The sequence below is a fragment of the Dendrobates tinctorius genome, unplaced genomic scaffold (genome assembly GCF_039654945.1).
Source record: "Dendrobates tinctorius isolate UK_male_01 unplaced genomic scaffold, ASM3965494v1 ptg000028l, whole genome shotgun sequence".
Lineage (NCBI taxonomy): Eukaryota > Metazoa > Chordata > Amphibia > Anura > Dendrobatidae > Dendrobates > Dendrobates tinctorius.
Window position 1 is genome coordinate 85,259,143 of NW_027361696.1, and position 23,724 is coordinate 85,282,866.

The 23,724-nt window shown below is 44.6% G+C and overlaps 1 protein-coding gene across 1 annotated transcript in view; it reads right to left on the reverse strand.

The window, feature by feature from the left end:
- The window catches only part of LOC141085612 (uncharacterized), a 79,899-nt gene extending 56,886 nt beyond the window's left edge, over window positions 1-23,013 (reverse strand). The window contains exon 1 of the mRNA XM_073571139.1: window positions 22,890-23,013. The gene's annotated coding sequence lies outside the window, so the exon portion shown is untranslated. The remainder of the gene's footprint in view (window positions 1-22,889) is intronic.
- Window positions 23,014-23,724: the final 711 nt, after the last annotated feature.

Here is a 23,724-nt window from a genome sequence, read left to right on the forward strand (position 1 = left end):
TGCTGAGCTCTGTATATCCCTGCCTCCCACCACTGATTGGCTGCTTTCTGTATACACTGTGCATAGGCAGAAAGCTGACAATCAGTGGTTGGGGGTGGGGTTCTACAAGGTTCATGAATATTGAGGACTACATGGCAGCAGGTTTATAGTCTTCAAGTGATAACCTCCTGCAGAGATTTTATCAAAACTATAGCAAGGAGCCCAGTAAGTGATACAACACTGGAATCAGGTTATCTGTCTATACATTATGCTGCTCTCAGATTAGATAGCAAAAACCTAGGGACAGATTCCATTTAGATATAGTTACACCATATTATATATGCTCATATGCTTTTTTTTTGCATTTTTCCTTAACAGCAGCACTAATAGAGACACATTTACACACATTCTGAATGTTCGTTAGTTAGGTAATTAATAGCAAGCATTTGATGGACATTAATACTATCCTCAGAGCTGGTGTCGAGAAAACTATTTCTTCTGCTTTAGTGCCATCATTGCTATGTAGTAATATAGTAGTTTTCCCATGATGCATGCTCTATGTAGCAAAGCCTGTGTAAAGGTTACTACATTTACTGATTTTGTCACAGACCATGATTTTTACTGCATGATTAATCCAGATTAACAATTTCTTTATTTTACTCACTTACGCTAGTTTCACACTAGCGTTACCAAGCGCAGCGCTTGGCTGCCGCTAAGCTCCGCCCCCTGCTGCATCCCCTCCAGTCAGCTCCTCCTATGGTCGCATGACGCTGCATGCAATCAGCGTTCCCTATATTTAGCATTGGGTACGCTGGCCATGCGCTGGCATGTTTTTGCTGGCGCATGAGCCCTTTTTGCGCTGCGCCGAGCGCACAAAAATGCAACACAGTGCATTTGGCAGACCTCGGCATGGCGCAAAAAAGGCGAATGCACTGGCAAAAACATGCCAGCGCACCCAACGCTAAATATAGGGAACGCTGATCGCATGCAGCGTCATGCGACCATAGGAGGAGCTGACCAGAGGGCGCGCGGCCGGGGGCAGAGCTTAGTGACTGCCCTGCACTGCGTCTGGTAACGCTAGTGTGAAACTAGCCTTAGATAGCGCCATTAATCCCACAGTTTTACAGACATTATTGGCACTGTCCCCATTGGGGCTCACAATGTAAATTCCCTATCAGTATGTCTTTGGAGTGTGGAAGCAAGCTGGAGGAAATCCACTCAAACATAATGAGAATATACATAAACTCCTTGCAGGTGTTGTCATTGGAGGGTTTTGATCACAGAACCCCAGCGCTGCAAAGCTGCAGTGCTAACCACTGAGCCAGCAGTTCACCCAATCATTTTTATAATAACATAAAGAGTATGTGTAATCAAAAAATCAACAATTGCTCAAATCAGGTTTTTGTGTTACATGGATTTTTTATATTTGGTTATAGTTTTTTCATATTACAATATTTATTAAAAAACAAAATTAGTCATCTTGTAATTTTCACACTGGCCAGTATGGCTTTTGTTTTACACCCATACTTCCTCTCCTTTCAGAAAGAGTTTTCAGGAGGCTCATTATTATCAGAGGTAGGATTGCAATGATAGGCAACATCTCTGTACACAACTGATATCAGAGGACCCACTAAACACAATAGCTAATGTCAAATCTGACCCAGTTTCTCCTCCTTCCAAAATGAACTTTGCACATAATTCACAATATAAAAGGCAAGGTCAGAGTCTGTTCATTGTGGCTATGTACATGTGTTGTTTCCTGAAACAACAGGAAGTTAGAGTCTAGAAAGCCCTAGTACCCAGTTTTAACACTTTTAGATTTTTTTTATACTTTTAATAAAGATTGTGATATGAGAAAAATATATTGACAATGTTTTTTTGTTATATACATTTAACATAAAAACCTGATTTAAACAATTTCATTTTGGAATGATAAGATCTATTCAACCTGGCCATGCACATACGACAGCTCGTTTATCAGCTATCTATCCCAACTCCCCCATACACATAAACGTTCGGATTGGATAAGCATTTACGTGTTTTTGAAGAGAAGAGTGGAGAAAGCCACGTGCAAGTGGATATTTCCTAAAGAACAAAGAATTCAAACTCCTCCGACATCAACGATCGGGGAAGAATTGTGAGGCCCCTATTCACATTTGTCTGCCTATCCCACCAGTATCAGAAAGTTTGGCCGACTTTAGTCTAATGTTTATGGGGACCAATACATGATGATAATTCATTGGGGTACAGTATATGGGCCTTAAGAACTATACCATAAATTTTCAGACATAAACTAAGAATAAAAGGGGCGTGAGCAATTTTGACATGGGACAACCTGCAGAAAAAAATTGTCAAAGGCATAGAAATTACTGATCAAAATTACAAATTTATGACGAACTTTGACACTCTCAGTGCTGGAATGAATGTGTCGCATGGATTTATGTCTTTTTACATCAATTAAGGAATTTCCTTTTAAAACCTTGCAGGGCAACACAGAACTAGACCCCAATCAGAGGACCATAAAACATCCAGACTCCTTATCTATGAACTGGTCCAATGTTTATATTTATGTTTCTCCCTCTCCCATATTGATAGTTCTGCTTCACGTCACTTGTCTTATCTATTGCATTTTTTCTAGGCTGTATTGTGCATAAATATGTGACTTCAGATTTTGTATTAGTCTAGCCTGATGAAGAGACCTGAGTAGTCTCGAAAGCTTGCAATGTATTACCATCTTTTCAGTTAGCCATTAAAAGGTATCAACTACTGAGGACTCTCAATCCTGAATATTTTTCTGATCAAAATTACATATCATAAAGTTTCAAGAAAGAGGAAAAAGAGTATAGTGGGCGACAGATTTACACAAGTCATGATGATTCCAGGGAAACAAACCAGGCAGAGTGTACAAAGCAGAAATACATATTTCACACTTCCATTTTTTGTCGTCAGTCAAAATCCGCCAATTTTAGAAAAAAAAATTTCCCCCATAGACTTACATTAGTGGCAGATCTTGACTGATGATCGTCCGTCCCACCCGTATTTTGATGGATCCGCCAAGATTTTAGCAGCTCCCGGGCGGATGAGATGGACAATGCAACTTTTTTTGCCTTGACGGTCCGCTATTTTTAAGTGCGCATGCCCAGAAGTTTTACTCCGGGAGGCATTTTAACCATGAAATGCCGTTCTGGGAGCGGCAAAAAATTCTCATTCTCTCTCTCTCTCTCTTTCTCTCTCCTTTTTTCCCCAGGCTGCGGTTCCTTTAAAATGCAGACTTTGGCGGATCCGTCAAAACAACGGTCCGGTGGCACCCGTTGGTGTCTCAACGGATACGGATCCATTCTCCGCCTTTTTCATGGATTGCAACTGACAGCAAAAACGTAAGTGTGAAACAGGCCTTAGTGGTAATTCATTCATATAACTTGCGTTTATTTGTGAAAAAAATGGAAATTTGGCAAAAATTTTGCAATTTTCCAGCTTTGAATTTTTATGCCCTTAAATCACAGAGATATGGCACACAAAATACTTAATAAGTAACATTTCTCACATGTTTACTTTACATCAGCACAATTTTGGAACCAAATTTTTTTTTGTTAGTAAGTTATAATGGTTAAAAGTTGACCAGCGATTTCTTATTTTTACAACATCATTTTTTAATAAGGACCATATCACATTTGAAGTCATTTTGAGGGGTCTATATGATAGAAAATACCCAAGTGATACCATTCTAAAAACTGCACCCCTGATGGTACTCAAAACCACATTCAAGAAGTTTATTAACACTTCAGGTGATTCACAGGAATTTTTTGAATGTTGAAAAAAAAATGAACATTTAACTTTTTTTCACAAAAAAAAATTAATTCAGGTCCAATTCTTTTTATTTTACCAAGCGTGACAGGAGAAATTGGACTGAAAAAGTTATTGGCTGGAATTTAGATCGGACGCCATGTCACGTTTGGAGAGTCCCTGATGTGCCTAAACTGTGGAAACCCCCCACAAGTGACCCCATTTTGGAAACTAGACCCTACAAGGAACTTATCTAGATATGTGGGGAGAATTTTGAACCCCCAAGGGCTTCACAGAAGTTTATAACGTACAGCGGTACAATTAAAAAATCATATTTTTTTCCACAAAAATGATCTTTTCACCCCCAATTTTTATTTTCACAAGGGAAACAGGACCCCAAAAACTATTGTGCAATTTGTCCTAATTACGCCGATACTCCATGTGTGGGGGTAAACCACTGTTTGGGCGCATGGCAGAGCTCGGAAGGGAAAGAACGCCATTTTACGTTTTCGCCGCAGAATTGGCTTGACGCCATATCAGATTTGGAGAGCCTCTGATGTTCCTAAACAGTGAAACCCCCCACAAATGAAACCATTTTGGAATCTAGACCCCCCAAGGAACTTATCTAGATGTGTGGTGAGAACTTTAAACCCCCATGGGCTTCACATAAGTTTACAGTATAACGTACAGCCGTAAAATTAAAAATCATATTTTTTCCACAAAAATGATCTTTTCACTCCCAATTTTTAAATTCCCAAGGGCAACAGGACCCCAAAAGTTATTGTGCAATTTGCCCTGAGAATGCTAATGCCCCATATGTGAGGGTAAACCACTGTTTGGGCACATGGCGGAGCTTGGAAGGGAAGGAGCGCCGTTTGACGCAAAATTGGCTGGAATTAAGATCGGGCGCCATGTCGCGTTTAGAGAGCCTCTATTGTGCCTAAACAGTGGAAACCACCCACAAGTGACCCCAAGGAACTTATCTAGATGTGTGGTGAGCACTTTCAACCCCTAAGTGCTTCACAGAAGTTTATAACGCCCGGGCATGAAAATAAAAAAAATCATTTTTTTCACAAACATGATCTTTTAGTCCCCAATTTTTTTATTTTCCCAAGGGTAACATGAAAAATTGGACAATATATGTTGCTATCCAATTTGTCCTGAGTACGCTGATACCCCATATATGGGAGAAAACTATTGTATGGGCACACCTCGGGGCTCGGAAGGGAAGTAGTGACGTTTTGGAATGCAGACTTTGATGGAATGGTCTGCGGGTGTCATGTCATGTTTGGGGAGCCCCTGATATGCCTAAACTGTGGAAACCCCCCACAAGTGACCCCATTTTGGAAACTAGACCCCCCAAGAAACTTATCTAGATGTGTGGTGAGCATTTGAACCCCCAATTGCTTCACAGAAGTTTATAATGTAGAGCCATAAAAATAAAAAAAAATCATTTTTTTCCACAAATATTTTTGCCCCCAATTTTTTATTTTCCCAAGGGTAACAGGAGAAATTGGACCCCAAAAGTTGTTGTGCAATTTGTTCTGAGTAGGCTGATACCCCATATGTGGGGGTAAACCACTGTTTGGGCGCATGGCAGAGCTTGAAAGGGAAGGAGCACCGTTTCACTTTTTCAACGCAGAATTGGCTGGACTTGAGAACGCCATGTTGCGTTTGGAAAGCCCCTGATGTGCCTAAACAGTGGAAACCCCCCAATTCTAACTCCAACCCTAACCACAACACACCCCTAACCCTAGCCCTAACCCGAGCCCTAACCCTAGCCTTAACCCTAACCCTAATGGGAAAATGGAAATAACTACATTTTTTAAAAATTTTATTATTTTTCCCTTACTAAGGGGGTGATAAAGGGGGGTTTGATTTACTATTTGTGGTGGGTTTTTATGTTTGGCAGCTGTCACACGCTGTAAGACGCTTTTTATTGTAAAAATAGTTTTTGCATCACCACATTTTGAGAACTATAATTTTTACATATTTTGACCCACTGAGTCCTGTGAGGTCTTATTTTTCGTTTTTATTGGTACCATTTTCGGTCACGTGACATATTTTGATCGCTTTTTATTCTGATTTTTGGTTACGCAGATTGAGCAAATAACAGCATTTCATGAATTTCTTTGGGGGGGGGGGGCGTTTACACCGTAAAATTGATAAGGCAGTTTTATTCTTCGGGTCAGTACAATTACAGCGATACCTCATTTATATAATTTTTTAATGTTTTGGTGCTTTTATACAATAAAAACAATTTTATATAAAAAATTATTATTTTTGCATCGCTTTATACTGAGAGCTATAACTTTTTTATTTTTTCACTGATGATGCTGTATGGTGGCTCGTTTTTTGCGGGGCAAGATGGCATTTTCAGCGGTACCATGTTTATTTATATTCGGCATTTTGATCGCGTGTTATTGCACTTTTTGATCAGCGGTACGATGATAAAGCATTATTTTTTGCCTTGTTTTTTTTTTTTTTAAAGAGTTCACTAAAGGGGTTAGACAGTTTTATAGAGCGGGTTGTTATGGATGTGGCAATAGTAAATATGTATACTTTTATTGTTTTGTTTTTTATTTACAATAAAAGTATTTATTAGGGAATATTTTTTTTATTTAGGAATTTTTTAAAAATTATTTTCACACATTTTTACTTTATTATATTGTCCCAGTGTGGGACATTACTATAAGGTCAGATCAGCTGTCTGACAGGCACTGCAGGAGGCTTTCTCAGTGCCTGCTGAGAGCAGGCACTGAGAAAGCCGCCTCCCTGCAGGACCCCGAAGGCCCACGCAGCCATATTGGATCTGGGGGCCTGCAGGGTCTCAGGGAAGCACGCAGGGAGCCCCCTCCCTGCGTGATTCTTCCCTATGCCCCCGGTACACTGTGATCATGTTTGATCGCAGTGTGCCAGGTGTTAATGTGCCGGGGCGGTCTGTGACCGCCCCTGGCACATAGTACCGGGTGTCAGCTGTGATAATCAGATGATACCCAGCCATGACCAGCTGCGCTCCCCCGTGAGCGCAGCTGATCGCGGTGATGTACTATCCCGTCCACTGTCATACGGGCCCGGGTCCCGTGGACGGGAAAGTATGTCCAATGTCAGCAAGGGGTTAAAGAGAAGCTATCATCAGAAAATGACCTAAAAATCATGTTTTTGTGTTAAATGTATTTAAAAGAAAAAAATTGGACATTTTTATATTTATTAAAAATAAATAATTTAAACATTGCATTGTTTGCACTGGCCACTAGAGCTTTTTAATCTCTAACTTCCTTTTGTTTCAGGAAACAACACAGGTTCATTGAAACAATGTTAGTGGTGAAGAGAGAAGGAGCAGAGTCAGGTATAAAATTACCTATTGTAATCTATGGTCCTTGTGTTATTGTGAGGGGAGCCAGGGGCGTAGTTGTGGCTGACAAAGACTTCTCAATCACGCCCTGGTCTCCCAACACATGCATCAAATGTCCCCTTTGTGGCATACCTTTTGTTACACCTTCTGCCCCATCAGGGTCTCATCTGGTCTGCTGAAGTTCTGCTGCTAGCCTTGTTATGCAAAAAGAGACAGAGTCCAGTTCCAAATCAACAATAAAGTCTTTACTTGAATCAGTATGCAGTATGTCCATTTCAGTTACTGCCACATCAATAGGTTCCACACAGTATGCATCCTTCGCTTTCTGTGTCTTCTCTCTTTATTCCAAGGGTGTCCCTGGGACATACCAACTCTTTGGGTACCACAGCATCTCTCCTGTTCAGCTTCACTAACTTTTGAGAGTTCCCCAGTCCGTTTCACCCCAGACATAAGGGCGTCTGCCCATGTATTAAGCTGCCACATCCCAGGGGTGCCCTGCATCGTTTTCCTGCTGTTACCTTCTGCCACTATCAGGCCCTGGACAAACTGAGCTCTTCACTTCAACATTGTGCTGTCCCGGGTTCTAGATCCCTACAGGACTCTGGGTTCCCTGGCCCTGCTGACTCAATTCAGGAAATGTTCCTGGCTTACCCACAGCTGACTCCTTCTATTTTAACTATTTACATTAAGGTGCCCCATCTAGTGTCCACATTGGGGTACTGCACTTACCCTAAGCTAAAACATGAAATCACAGAAATAAGTACAAAACACTATATACAGAGTAAGACATGAACAAACGGTCTACCGGGACGAGTGTGGGGAATCATACCGTCTTTGCAACCTCATACATTATCAGCTGTATATAGAGTGGTTACTTGCCAGTGATGATAAGGAGCTTAATGAAAACTGTTCCTTAAACGACAGGAAGCATGACTCTAAAATAGCTTCTGTGGTCAGCGTAAAAATTGCAAAATAACTACATTTTTTTAATAAAGATTGCACTATGAAAAAAGGGAAACTTTTTTTAAATACATATAATTCAAAAACTTTTAAACTATTTTCTTATTATAGCTTAAGTTTAAGGGTTGTTGCTGTCATTATAGTGTGACCAAACGTTAATGTTTTGTTGTCTGTTGTAGCCACTTAAGGAGAGTTTTAATACCTTGATATTGATTACCTAACCCTAGGATGGAGTACATTATACCAGAATTGTGAACATACAGTGGGTATGGAAAGTATTCAGACACCTTTAAATTTTTCACTCTTTGTTTCATTGAATCCGTTTGGTAAATTCAAAAATGTTCATTTTTTTTCTCATTAATGTACACTCTGCACCCCATCTTGACTGAAAAAAAGCAGAAATGTAGAAATTTTTGCAAATTTATTTAAAAAGAAAAACTGAAATATCACAGTAGCAGTCTTTTGAGCTAGTACAGCCATGAGTCTTCTTGGGAATGATGCAACAAGTTATTCACACCTGGATTTGGGGATCTTCTGCCATTCTTCCTTGCAGATCCTCTCCTGTTCCATCAGGTTGGATGGTGAATGTTGGTGGACAGCCATTTTCAGCTCTCTCCAGAGATGCTCAATTGGAGTTAGGTCAGGGCACTGGCTGGGCCAGTCAAGAATCATCACAGAGTTGATCTGAAGCCACTCCTTTGTCATTTTAGCTGTGTGCTTAGGGTCACTGTCTTGTTGGAAGGTGAACCTTCGGACAAGTCTGAGGTTCAGAGCACTCTTGAAGAGGTTTTCATACAGGATATCTCTGTACTTGACCATATTCATGCTTCCTTCAATTGCAAGCAGTCGTCCTGTCCCTGTTGATGAAAAACACCCCTATAGCATCATGCTGCCACCACCATGTTTCACTGTTGGGATTGTATTGGTGTCATGGTATTCTCAGCTTGTAGGATTAGGTAGTTCAGAGGTTAATCTGGTCAGCCTCAGTCTGGGATCCAGGGATGCTTCTTATGGCCTCATTGTAGGGTCGTTCCTTGTCGCTTATACTCTGACCCTTGGCCAAGTGTGTGTGACCCTGTTGTGCCTGTGTCTGTGCCTGTGCTACTTTACGCTTGTCTGGTTCTGATCTGGTTTTGTCCCCGTTAAGAGTTCTGCCTTTCCCTCCTGTACTGCGCAGCTATCTCCGTGTATGACCCCCGTTTTTGTCTGACCTGCGTTCACCCTCCAGAGTCACCGCCGCATACCCTCGGGTCTGCTGTCTCCCAGCAGTGCTCCACTGTGGCCCCTCCCCTTCCTGTGATGTGCGGTCACATGATCGCAGGTCCTTCTGCCTCCTGCTAGTACAGCGTCCCCTCTCACCACGGTGCTCAAGTCCCGCTTGCCTGAGCCCCCCCGAAGCACCTGATCCCCAGTGTGGGTGAGTCACCCTGTTCAGCCGTGGCAGATCACCGGTGCTGACAGGGTCTTGACAATTGGGCAGGTGATGAGCAGTGTCTGCTTTTCTCCACACATACCGCTTAGAATTATCACCAAAAAGGTCTATCTACGTCTCATCAGACCAGAGAATCTAATTTCTCATAGTCTGGAAGTCCTTCATGTGTTTTTTAGCAAACTCTATGTGGGCTTTCATATGTCTTGCACTGAGGAGAGGCTTCCATCAGGCCACTGTGCCATAAAAGCCCGACTGGTGGAGGGCTGCAGTGATAGTTGACTTTGTGGAACTTTCTCCCATCTCCCTACTGCATCTGTGGAGCTCAACCACAATGATCTTGGAGCTCTTCTTTACCTCTCTCACCAATGCTCTGCTAACACGATTGCTCAGTTTGGCTGGAAGGCCAGATCTAGGAAGACTTCTGATGGTCCCAAACTTCTTCCATTTAAGGATTATGGAGGCGACTGTGGTCTTAGGAACCTTAAGTACTGCAGAAATTATTTTGTAACCTTGGCCTGTAACGGCGTCGGTCGTAACCGCCGCCGTCCCCCTAGCTCCGGGGCCCCCCGCGGCTAGTTCTTACCTGCTCCGTCGCGCGCTGCCGCTTCCTCCCTCCTCCAGTCCACGCACGCCTCCTTCCTCCTCCTGCTCTCGCGCGCCCCGCCTTCCTGGTCTCCCAACGGCGGCGACCCCGCACATGCGCATTAGGGCACGGGCGCGCGGCCGTCGGGTAGTTTAACCCTGCGGTGGGCGGCGGCCGATTAGTGGCCAGCCTATCGCCTACCGGCAGGGGATGTATCAGGCGTCTCCCACAAGGGGAGGACGCCTGATTATTGTGTGTCCATTCCTGCTGTAATGTGGCCGCCTATAGGTTCCTATAGGTTTCTTTTCTTCCCTTATGTTTCCCAGTCTTGCTGTCTCTTCCCCTGGTGTTTGCCCTGTCTTCCTGCCCGTCATCTGTCCTGCCTACTCCTAGTGCCACTACCCTTGTCTCCCCGGTTCCCTGTCTCTGTTCTGTCCTGCAGTGTCCGTTCTGTTCCTGCCCAGCATCCTGCCCGCTGTCCTCCATCCTCCTGCACGGAGTTCCGGTCCTTGGTAAGCCTCGCCAGCCGCTTGCCTTCTCCAGTCCCTCGAGCCGCCCCTCTCGGTTCCAGCAGTCACGGTTCTGTCCTCTGCGGTCCTGCCCCTAACGATCCCTGTACAGGGGTCGGTCATCACCTGGTGCGCTCGACCCAGGGGCTCCGGATCCGCGATCCAGAGGGTCCACTCTCGGATGTTATCTCTTCCTGAACGTCACATGGCCAGATGTGTACCCTGCCACAATTCTGTCTCTGAGCTCCTTGTTCAGTTCCTTTGACCTCATGATTTGGTCTGACATGCACTGTGAGCTGTGAGGTCTTATATAGACAGGTGTGTGCCTTTCCAAATCAAGCCCTATCAATTTAATTTAACACAGCTGGACTCCAATTAAGGAGTAGAACCATCTCAAGGATGATCACAAGGAAATGGACAGCATGTGACTTAAATATGAGTGTCTGAGCAAAGGGTCTGAATACTTATGACCATGTGATATTTTGTTTTTTCTCTTTTAATAAATTTGCAAAAATTTCTACATTTGTTATTTTTTTAGTCAAGATGGGGTTCAGAGTGTACATTAATGAGGAAAAATGAACTTATTTGTAATTTACCAAATGGCTGCAATGAAACAAAGAGTGAAAAATGTAAAGGGGTCTGAATACTTTCTGTACCCACTGTATATATGAAGATGAAGCACATTCTACCTGGATGGGAGATATATATACAAGGTGTCGCGTCCGTCTGCGGGTCTGGGCTGCAGACAGACAGCGCCCCGAGTAGCACCGACACCCTCAACCCCTATACAGGGATCTGGATTTACTGCAGAGCCCAGGAAGCGCTGTCTGAACAGGAGCAGAGTGCCAGAGCAGAACGGTCGCAATAGAACAGCAGGAAGGGAGCCAAAAATGGGGTCGGAAACCAAGCGAGCAGTGGAGGTACAGAAACGGCAGGCAGAGGCAGCATCGAGAGTCCAGGCAGAGGTCAAAAACCGGGAGAGTAGCGGAGGTACAAAATCGTCAGGCAGTAGAGGGGGTCAGGAATCCAGGCCGAGGTCAGCGTCAGTAATCAGGAGAAATGCAAGGTACAAAAACGGCAGGCAACAGAGTAGTCAGAAGTTCAGGCTGAGGTCGGAGTTAACGATAGGCAATCACAAGTAACACGTAGGGGAACCAAGAATATATCCGGCGGCTTGCAAGCCCAGTCCCAAGGTATTTGAGGGATCAGGTCGTCCCTCACAGGCTCCCGGGCTGGTGATGTCATCAGGACCGCCCCCAGGACCAGACCTGATGATGATGCACCAGCCCCTTCATGACTGACAGAGGAGCGGAGTCTGCGTCCAGTAGACGCCTGCGCAGAAGCCCTTTCATTGTTGCCGCCCTCACTCGGGCGCGAGCCACGGCGCCTCCTAGTGGTTGAGGGCGGAACAGCAGGCCCCGAGATCGACGACGACATGTCAGTCCGGCGTCTCCTGGTGGCCGAGGCCTGGACAGCAGGCCCCGAGCCCGAGGGCGGCGTGACAGTCCATCGCCTCCTAGTGGCTGAGGGCGGAACAGCGGGCCCCGAGTCTGACGGCGACGTGACAGTACCCCCTTCTCCAGGAGGGGCCTCCGGACCCTCAAAACCCGGTTTGTCAGGGTGAAGGAGATGAAATCTCCTAATTAATGCCTTGGCATGGATGTTCCTTGCGGGGACCCAGGACCTCTCCTCCGGGCCGTAGCCCTTCCAGTGTATAAGATACTGTATGGAGTTTCTCACAAGGCGGGAGTCAAGGATACCCTGGACTTCATACTCCAAGGACCCTCCGACCGAAACAGGAGGAGGAGGGGACTGGACAGGGTGAATTGGGGAGCGATACAGTTTGAGGAGAGACTTGTGGAACACGTTAGGTAATTTAAATGACTGCGGAAGTTTCAAACGGAAGGCTACCGGGTTAACCACTTCTATAATTTCATATGGGCCGATAAATCTGGGACCCAGTTTGGCAGACGGTACTTTCAGTTTGATGTTTTTAGTCGAAAGCCAAACCTTGTCCCCAACCCCCAAGTGCGGCCCCTTGGACAGCTTTGTTTGCAGCTGAAGCCTGTCTAACTTGAGCCCCTTTCAAATTCGTATTTACTTCAGACCATATTGTTTTCAAGCGATGTATGTTTTTCTCTACCCCAGGGAGCTCCGACATCCTAGCCGAGAACGACCCAAAGCGCGGATGCAATCCAAGGTTACAAAAAAAGGGGTAGTTTTAATGGAGTCCTGGTAGCGATTATTTAAGGCAAACTCAGCTAATGGCAGATGTTCTACCCAATCGGACTGGTGTCCTGACACGTAACAACGGAGGTATTGCTCCAGAGCTTGATTAGCACGTTCGGTTTGCCCATTGGTTTCGGGGTGGTAGGCCGAGGAGAAGGATAACTCAACACCGATGCGTTTACAGAACGCCCTCCAGAATTTTGAGACGAACTGGGTACCTCTGTCGGACACAATATTTGACGGAACACCATGAAGACGTACAATGTGCACAAGGAACAATTTGCTCAAGGTTTCGGAGTTAGGTAAGCCAGACAGGGGAATAAAATGGCACTGTTTGCTGAACCTGTCTACCACCACCCAGATACATGTTTTCCCATCTGAGGTCGGCAGGTCTGTGATGAAGTCCATGGAGATGTGGGTCCATGGACTCTCAGGGGTGGGCAAGGACTGAAGCCAGCCAGCAGGGCGATTATGGGTGGATTTGGCGCGGGCACAGACTTCACATGCTGAAACATAGTTCTTACAGTCCTTGACCACCGTCGGCCACCAAAAGTTCCTAGTTACCAACCTGGTGGTATTATTGAGCCCAGGATGACCTTCCAGAACAGAGTCATGTGACTCTTTAAGAACTTGAAGGCGAAAGGAATTCGGAACAAACAATTTTTGGGGGGGTGTAGTGTCAGGAGCTCGTTCCGGAGACCTACGGATCTCCTCCAGAAGGTCCAAGGAAACTGCCGACACGACGATCCCATTGGCTAATATCGGAACGGGTTCACAGTCTTCGGCTTGTGTGGGGCAAAAACTGCGAGAGAGGGCATCGGCCCTCACATTTTTCGTGCCAGGGCGAAAGGTGATTAAAAAATCGAACCTTGAAAAGAACAAGGCCCACCTGGCCTGCCTGGAATTCAGTCTTTTAGCTGACTCCAGGTAGGTCAGGTTTTTGTGGTCTGTAATGACGGTGACTTTGTGTTTGGCGCCTTCGAGAAAGTGACGCCATTCCTCGAAGGCCCATTTGATTGCTAGTAACTCCCGATTCCCAATATCATAGTTCTTCTCTGTGGCAGAGAACTTTCGGGGAAAAAAAGCACATGGGCGCAGCTGAGTGAGGGCTGCAGTGCCTTGCGATAGCACTGCTCCCACTTCGACTTCAGAGGCATCCACCTCCACAATAAATGGGCGGTCTAAGTCAGGTTGTACTAAAACCGGGTTGGCCACAAAGCATTCTTTTAACGTAGAAAATGCTTGAATGGCCTCGGGATTCCAGTTGGCCACGTCCGCCCCCTTCCGGGTTAGATCCGTGAGTGGCTTGGCAATCTCAGAAAAACTCCTGATAAACTTACGGTAGTAATTGGCAAATCCCAAAAATCGCTGCAGTGCTTTCAGCGATTTGGGTTGCACCCACGCCTTAATAGGTTGGATCTTGGCAGGATCCATGCGGAACCCCCTGCCTGAGACCATGTACCCCAAAAATTGTACCTCCTCAGCGAAAAAGACACATTTCTCCAACTTAGCAAACAAGGAGTTCTCCCGCAGTCTCTGCAGTACTGAACGGGCTCCAATTAGCTGATTAAAAAGATCAGGGATGAGTGGAAGCGGGTACTGGTTCTTTATAGTGATTGCGTTTAATTCCCGGTAGTCAATGCAGGGTCTGAGACCACCATCTTTCTTCTCTACAAAGAAGAACCCAGCTCCAACTGGTGAAATAGATGGTCTAATGAACCCCTTTCTTAAGCTATCCGCTATGTACTCATTCATGGCCTGACGCTCTGGACCAGAGAGATTAAATATTCTCCCTTTTGGAAGACGGGCATCTGGAATTAGGTTTATAGGACAATCATACTCTCTGTGGGGCGGTAGTTTCTCAGACTCTATAACGGAAAAGACATCTCCATAATCCCTGAGAGCAAACGGTATGAAGGGGTGTTTTTTTAGCTTGGTTTGATTTACTGCTACAGACATGCAATTATCCTGGCATTGCAAACTCCAGCGCACCACATCACCCAGGTGCCAGTCAATGACAGGGTTATGTTGACGTAGCCACGGCATTCCCAAAATGACTGCAGAAGATAGATTGTCCAACACAAAAAAGGAAATAAGCTCAGTATGTAGTGCTCCTACTGACATAGTTATTTTAGCAGTAACAAATTTAACCCCCTCCTGAATAATGGATGTGCCATTAATAGCTGTGGTTTTAATTGGAATATTAAGTTTCAGTAGTGGGACACCAAGTTTTTTAGCAGCAAAAGAGTCCATAAAATTCCCTTCAGACCCGCTATCGACATAGACTTTTAAACACAGAGAATCCTGACCAAAATACAGCGAAATAGGTAGTAAAACTTTGGCCGCATCTGCGGGCAATACCTGAGCCTCTGCGCAACCATAGCCAAAGCTGCTCAGAGGCTGATGTTCCCGGGGTACGGATCTCTGACGTTCAGCTTTGTCCCTGGAGTCTCCTAACTGCAGCATGCTCGAGCAGGAAGGTGAGACTGATCCTCCAGGCTGGATACTGAGGCTTAGTAACATGTGTTTTAGTCCAACAATCAGCTCAGGCAAGAGAGGAAAGGAAAAAAAAATTCAGATAAACTGTCTTTATATAGGTGTGATATATATATACACACAAGAGACAGTTTTATTTGGGCCGGATATAATGTCGCGTCCGTCTGCGGGTCTGGGCTGCAGACAGACAGCGCCCCGAGTAGCACCGACACCCTTAACCCCTATACAGGGATCTGGATTTACTGCAGAGCCCAGGAAGCGCTGTTTGAACAGGAGCAGAGTGCCAGAGCAGAACGGTCGCAATAGAACAGCAGGAAGGGAGCCAAAAATGGGGTCGGAAACCAGGCGAGCAGTGGAGGTACAGAAACGGCAGGCAGAGGCAGCGTCGAGAGTCCAGGCAGAGGTCAAAAACCGGGAGAGTAGCGGAGGTACAAAATCGTCAGGCAGTAGAGGGGGTCAGGAATCCAGGCCGAGGTCAGCGTCAGTAATCAGGAGAAATGCAAGGTACAAAAACGGCAGGCAACAGAGTAGTCAGAAGTTCAGGCTGAGGTCGGAGTTAACGATAGGCAATCACAAGTAACACGTAGGGGAACCAAGAATATATCCGGCGGCTTGCAAGCCCAGTCCCAAGGTATTTGAGGGATCAGGTCGTCCCTCACAGGCTCCCGGGCTGGTGATGTCATCAGGACCGCCCCCAGGACCAGACCTGATGATGATGCACAAGCCCCTTCATGACTGACAGAGGAGCGGAGTCTGCGTCCAGTAGACGCCTGCGCAGAAGCCCTTTCATTGTTGCCGCCCTCACTCGGGCGCGAGCCACGGCGCCTCCTAGTGGTTGAGGGCGGAACAGCAGGCCCCGAGATCGACGACGACATGTCAGTCCGGCGTCTCCTGGTGGCCGAGGCCTGGACAGCAGGCCCCGAGCCCGAGGGCGGCGTGACAGTCCGTCGCCTCCTAGTGGCTGAGGGCGGAACAGCGGGCCCCGAGTCTGACGGCGACGTGACACAAGGATGGGGCACATTATAACAGGACGGGGTACATATATACCTGGATAGGGACATTATACCAGGATGAGGAACATATATACTAGGATGGTACACATTATACCAGGATGGGGGACATATATATGAGGATGGTGCACATGTGTACCAGAATGTGGCCCATTATATCAGGATAGGGTACATATATACAAAGAAGGGGCACATTATACCAGGATTGAGGACATATATACGAGAATGGGGCACATATATACCAGGATGGGGCCCATTATATCAGGATGGGGAAGATTATACCAGGAAGGGAACCACAATGGGGGACATTATACCAAGAAGGAGGCCAGGTTGGGAGATATTTTCCCAGGAAGAGGTCCAGTATTGAGGACATTGTTACTGGAAATGGCCTCTCTTATTACCTACCATCCTCTCTAGTTATATATGGTACCGTCTATTATATAGCTTCCTCTGCTGTTATATACAGTGCTGTCCCATTATTGCATAGTATTATGTCTTATTATATATAGCACCGTCCCTTACATAGGGTATTCTTGTTATTTGTGCTAATCATAGAGCCCTCCATTACTACATAGTCCTCTCCTGTTAAATATAAAATGACTGCTGATGGAGTAGCCGGTGACCAGAAGACCAGTCCATCAACTCCTCCTTCAGAAAAAAAGCTTTCACTTGCCCCACCAGCCATCATTGCATTATATATATAACAAGAGAGAATAGAATCACAAAATCATAGAATCATAGAATGGTAGAGTTGGAAGGGACCTCCTGGGCCATCTGGTCCAACCCCCTGCTCAAAGCAGGATTCACTAAATCATTCCCGACAGATGTCTGTCCAGCCTCTGTTAGAAGACTTCTATTGAAGGAGAACTCGCCACCTCTCTTGGCAGCCTGTTCCACTCATTGATCACTCTAACTGTCAAAAAGTTTTCTCTAATATCTAATCTGTGTCTCCTCCCATTCAGTTTCATCCCATTGCTTCTAGTCTTTCCTTGTGCAAATGAGAATAAAGATGATCCTTCTACAATGTGACAGCAGCCCTTGAGATATTTTTAGACAGCTATTAAGTCTCCTCTCAGTCTTCTCTTCTCCAAGCTAAACCTTCCAAAATCCTGCAATCGACAGGACATGGTTTGCAGACCAGTCACCATTCTGGTCGCTCTTCTCTGAACTTGCTCCAGTTTGTTGATGTCTTTTTTAAAATGTAGTGCCCAAAACTGGACACAGTATTCCAGATGAGGTCTGACCAAAGAGGAGTAGAGGGAAATAATGACTTCACGTGATCTAGACTGTATGCTTCCGTTAATACATCCCAGAATTATCTTTGTCTTTTTTGCTGCTGCATCACACTGTTGGCTCATGTTCAGTCTGTGGTCTATTAGTATACCCAAGTCTTTTTCACATGTGCTGTTGCTTAGCCCTAATTCCTCCCATTCTGTATATGCTTTCTTCATTTTTATTGCCCAGATGTAGTACTTTGCATTTTCCCTGTTAAAAACCATTGTGTTAGTTGCTGCCCTCTGCTCTAGTTTATTTACATCTTTTTGAATCCTCTCTCTCTCTTCTCTACTATTAGCTATCCCTCCTAGCTTTGTGTCATCAGAAAATGTAATCAGTTTACCCTCAATTCCTTCATCTAAATCATTGATAAAGATGTTGAATAATACAGGGCCCAGGATAGAGCCCTGTGGTACCCCACTTGAGACATTCTTCCAACTGGACATGCATCCATTTACGCCCACCCTTTGGGTCCAATCACTAAATCAGTTATGAATCCACCTAACAGTTGCCTTGTCCATTCCATACGTAGTCATTTTTTTCAATAAGGATTGTGTGAGACACTTTGTCAAATGTTTTGCTGAAGTCAAGATATACTATATCTACAGCATTTCCATGATCCACCCAGTCAGTGATTCTGTCATAGAAGGAAATTAAGTTAGTCTGACATGACTTATGAGTTACAAATCCATGCTGACTCTGTTTAATCACTTCATCCACCGACTCATCAGGAGCATGCCCAGGCGTTGTACAGTAGGGAGGTCATACAGGCACGTGGAGGCCACACACAATACTGAGCATCTTTTCCTTGTCATGAGGCATTTCCACTGAAGTTGGATCAGCCTGCAATATGATTTTCCACTTTGATTTTGAGTGTCATTCCAAATCCCGACCTCCATGGGATATTCAGTTTGATTTATATTGAGAATTGTTATGTTTTATAGTTCTGAACACATTCCACTATGCAATGAATAAAAATTTGCAACTGGATATTTCATTCAGAGATATCTAGGATGTGGTATTTTAGTGTTCCCTTTATTTTTTTGAGCAGTGTATATATGTACAGGGTGGGCCATTTTTATGGATACACCTAAATAAAATGGGAATTGTTGGTGATATCAACTTCCTGTTTATGGCACATTAGAATGTGGGGGGGGGGGAAACTTTTCAAGATGGATGGTGACCATGGTGGCCATTTTGAAGTTGGCCATTTTGGATCCAACTTTATTTTTTCCAATGGGAAGAGCGTTATGTGACACATCAAACTTATTGAGAATTGCTATCAGTGTGTCAAGAGTGGGAGAAGAGGGTTACATTGACAATCCAGCACAACGGGCAGCACTTTGAACACATTTTATAAGTGGTCATAAACTTGTAAATAACTCATGAAAGAATAAAGTTATGTTAAAACCAATATATATATATATATATATATATATATATATATATATATATATATCAGAAGACCCAAGCTGTCAGTGTCTGCCCCTGTTATAATGCACAAACTTTTTGTCTCTTTTTCTGGTTGTTGGTAATAGGCCACTTGTATAGCGGCAAAAACTGATATCAGGTTAGTGCTCAGACATATGGCACGCCCACCAGGGCTGTGGGGTACTTGGAACCGGGTCAAACAGTTCTTTGGGGCCTTGACCCGACTCTATGGCCCTGGTTGTGCTGTAAAATGGGGTACATGTATATGGGATTTAACGCGACGCCACCTGTGGTGTTCGGCAACAGATGGCCGACGCTGCTAAAGGAAACGGCTGGGGCTGATGGTGATGCAGCTGGGATGGTTCTGCTCCCCACAGGTAGAGGGGGATCCCAGGGCTACTGGTTCTATTTATGTCAGGCCTCGTGTACCTCATGGTGCTGGACTCAGGGCGCAAAAGATCACTGGAGGACACAAGGGCTGTAGTTTTCTTTTCCTTTACTTGATGGTTGATAGTACAGACTGGGGCACTGGTAGCAGATTGTAATGGAGAGTCGGGCATCCTGAAAGCAATTTTGGATACACCTGGCCAGGTAGATACGGAGGCCTTCCTTCTGCGCTGTCCTCCCTTTTTCCTCTGCTGCCTAACAGCTCACCCTCCTGCTGCTAACTGTCTCTCTCTGTTTTAAAAACAAACCGTTGCTCGCATGGCAGGCAGCTCGAGCCTATCACAGGTGCCCTCCTTTGTGTCAGCTCCAGGCTCTGGTATGCTGTTGTGCCACCGTGTATTAGATCGGGCCAGGAGACCTGCAGACCCCTGCCCTCCGGATTTAGCTGCCAGGACTTCAGTACCTGTGCAACTACGGACTCCGGCATCCTGTTCCTAGCGCTAAGCTCTGGGGCGAGTTTAATCACAACTCCACTCCCCAGGTTCGGCTCGACTTCTCTCCTACTAACACCTGGTAAGGGGACCCCTCCTTGCTTCCAAGCATGACATTGCTCGTGGCAACTGGACTCCTGGGGTGCCACACATGCAGGGTGGTAAACTTGTGTTTTTGGTCTGGATGTAATGTCTTTGCATTTTTTTGTGCTCCAGCAATGAAAACACAGAAAAGCCCCGTCACACCTGATCCTATGTCTAAGGGCTTATTCACACATGTCAGCATTTGGCGTCAGTGTTTGTATGCTAAAACCAGGACTGAAACTTACAGAGAAAACCATTATTGGAAGATTGACACGTGTCCTTTGTTTTGGAGACACTCCTGGTTTTGGCATAGAAACGCTAATGAATTACTAATAAAAAATACTGGCATGTGAATAAAGCCTTAGACTCCATTTGATCCCATTTTCCTACTGTTACGCAGCCAATTTCCCATTGCCTGTAGGCCGCTGTACACACTCATGCAGCATATGGATGGGAAAAATGTATAAAAAAGGTCATTATTTTACTACAGGATTACTGTAAATTATGTTATAGCAGCTATGTAGCCGATCAGCGATCTATTGAAGGCCAGTGTGATTACAACCTTAGACTATGGATTCATGGGACAGGTACAATGTCAAAAATGACCTAGAAATATATTTTTTAGGTTATTAAGATTATGAATTTGCAAAAGAAATTTGGTTTATGGCTTTTACTGTACGATTTAATTAATGTTATATTTTGATATATCGGACTTTTATGGATCCGATGATACCAAATAAGCATTTTTTTATTTCTTTATTTTCAAAGAGGGATGATTTTAATTTTTCTATTATTTTTTTATTTAAAAATATATATATTTTATTGCTTTATCTTTTAGTCCCTTGGGGATTTGAATCTGCGATAGTCTGATTGCTTATAATAAAATATTGTAGTATTTCAGTACATAGCTAAAATCAAGGTCTCCTGTGAAGCCTGGCTATCATTGCAACCCATCAGCACCCTATGATCAAATTATGTGCAAGGCGGGTGATGCGGGCATGGAACAGCGTGCCCCAAAGACAAACCGCCGTGTATACTGGTGTCACAGGCTCACAGCTGCATTTAAGGGGTAACAGCTGCAATCAAAGCACAACAGCTTAACTCCAATTTCTACTGTTAGGCCGGAGTCACACTACAGCGAGATACGGCCGAGTCTCGCAGGTTAAAACCAAGCTCTGGGGCCGGCACTCCGGAGCGGAGCGTGCAGCCACACAGCAATACATGGAGCTGCACGCTGCGCTCCGGAGTGCCGGTGCCAGAGCTTGGTTTTAACCTGCGACTGCGAGACTCTGCCGTATCTCACTGTAGTGTGATCCCGGCCTTACAGGTAGATGCAAAAAGCAGTGTGTATCATCTACATATGGCGCAGGCTCAGTTCCTGAGCCTGTACTATACACAGGCACCTGACAATGGAAGTAGCAGTACATTCAATATCGGCAAGAGATTAAAGGGCAGTGGTCTATAATATGTAACAAAACAAAGTAGTAGACAGTGAAATTGAAAAAGCGCAGCTTTAAGACAATTTCACAAGTGACAGATTTTTTTAATGCAGTTTTTTAAGTGAATGTCAAGAGCAGATTGTGTTCGGTGGGGAAGGCTATGTCAAAAATTCCACCTCGCTGTTTTAAATCTAACCATATCTTAGTTTTTCATCACCGCACACTTTGATTACTTCCTAATCAAGCATTTCTTCAAATTTGGAGCTGTAGGACACGTGATATGCGAAGTGCTTTCATAACATATGAATTACGGGAGATGACATATCCAACAGGTGCAATCTTTTCTCCAGCTCAATGGAGATCCCAGTGAACATCAGGAAATACTGTTTTACATAGGTTCAAGGTTATAATGGAAGCTAACTATTGAACCCATTCGACGCCCAGATAGTGAGCATTTTTATTGGTACACAGTGTCTTCAATAAAATGGTGTAGGAGATCGCAGTATGCACACAAAGTAATTTATTGAAGGAATGTACTACAAAATCAACACAGCAGTGCGCACATGCCAGCCATAGGGATAATGACATTACTTCAGTAAAATGGTGGCGGAGTCAGTGCGTGCGCATACTGCGATATCCATGGCCATATTGTTGAAGGCACTGTGTGTGCGAATTCTCATACACAGTGTGATCAATAAAATGGCACCGTAGTGTGGAACGGGCACGTGCTGGCTCTAGCACCATACTGCGCAGGCGCTGTCCACAGAAGGATGTAATATCCGGTGCCATTTTGTTAAAGATACTGTGTTTGCAAATTCACATGCACAGAGTCTTCAATAAAATGGCGTCGTAGTGTGTCACGCGCACTCGCTGACTTCAGCGCCACAGTGCGCAGGCGCCGCCCATTCCAGCTTCAGACAGGAGGACACGTCCAGCATTATATATAAGAAATTGCATTTTCATGGAATAAAATATTGATGGTCTGATATTAGGTTGACACTTTGATGATGTGGGTCTGACCTCATATTCTCCCATCAATCAGCATTATGAAGCAGCCAAAAGAAAAGCAGAAACATCAGCTCACCGGGTATGAAAATATCCCAAAAGTAGGGTGTAGTGCACGGCAGCCTCAGGCTGGATCCTGAGTGTACGAAGCATGAAAAAGGAGGAGAAATGCCAGAAACAGCAAAAATAAGTAAATTAAAACATCACATTTAACATAGCAGATAAAAATCTAAAGGAGAGAATAAAAATACAATATAAAAGATCATCTGGCCTATGCATTTCCAGATGACTATAGCTTAGTCTTTACAAGAGATATCCCCCTTGGATTTTTATGTACTATAATAAATGTGATGTTTTAATTTACTTATTTTTGCTGTTGCTGGTATTTCTCCTCCTTTTTAAAGCTATGAAGCAGCCCCACAGCTCACCATATAGACTTACCACATAGGGCAGATCGATCTCTTCTCCACCGCTCGCTCCTTTTTAGTATTTGGCGAGCAATGTATAAATGAATGTGCTGTACCACAATGTGCTATGTAAAGTACTAAACATCCTGTGGAATTGGCATTCGAGAAAGTTGTCACCCGAGTTAGTTCTCCTTTCAGTATAACCTTTACAGTAGGTTCGGCCTGTGTCATTCCCATAAATCATCATCTACTTCCTAAAACAGTATTAACAATCACAATGTCGCAACAAATGTAGCAAAATAAGACAACAAAAGTTGATGCTGCTCCTCTTCTGCACGTATTTGATGAATTATTACAAACTTATTGTTAACCTATCCTTACTCACTGTGTCATTATTAGTAAGCTCCTACGGATTGCCTTAAAGTGGCAGAAAACTTTGCATGTGTTATATGAGACTTTTGTCATACGGTTTGATGTGTATTTTAACCATTGCATGGCACAAGATCCACTGCATGGCTGCAGATTCCTGTCCATGCTTTCTGCTGCAAGTGGATTAGGTTTTGTAAAACTATGCAATCAGTTCAAGGAAAGGAAGCCGCAGGCAGGCAGGCTATGTTCAGCTTCCTGTTACAGCAGATTATTACAGAGTAAGTCTCTGCGTATACTTTATTTGGTATGTGTGTATGTGAGTGTATAGAAAACACTTCCAGGACCGCCATTAAGATATTACTGCCCTTACTGGCGTATGGGACTCGGTGAGGAGGTGCCCGGTCTTTCCACACCTCAAATGGTGGAGGAAGAAGATGCCGCTGGACCGCAGCCAGGTAAAAAGAAACTGTTTCTTTTGTACTCAAATCCCTAATATGGGG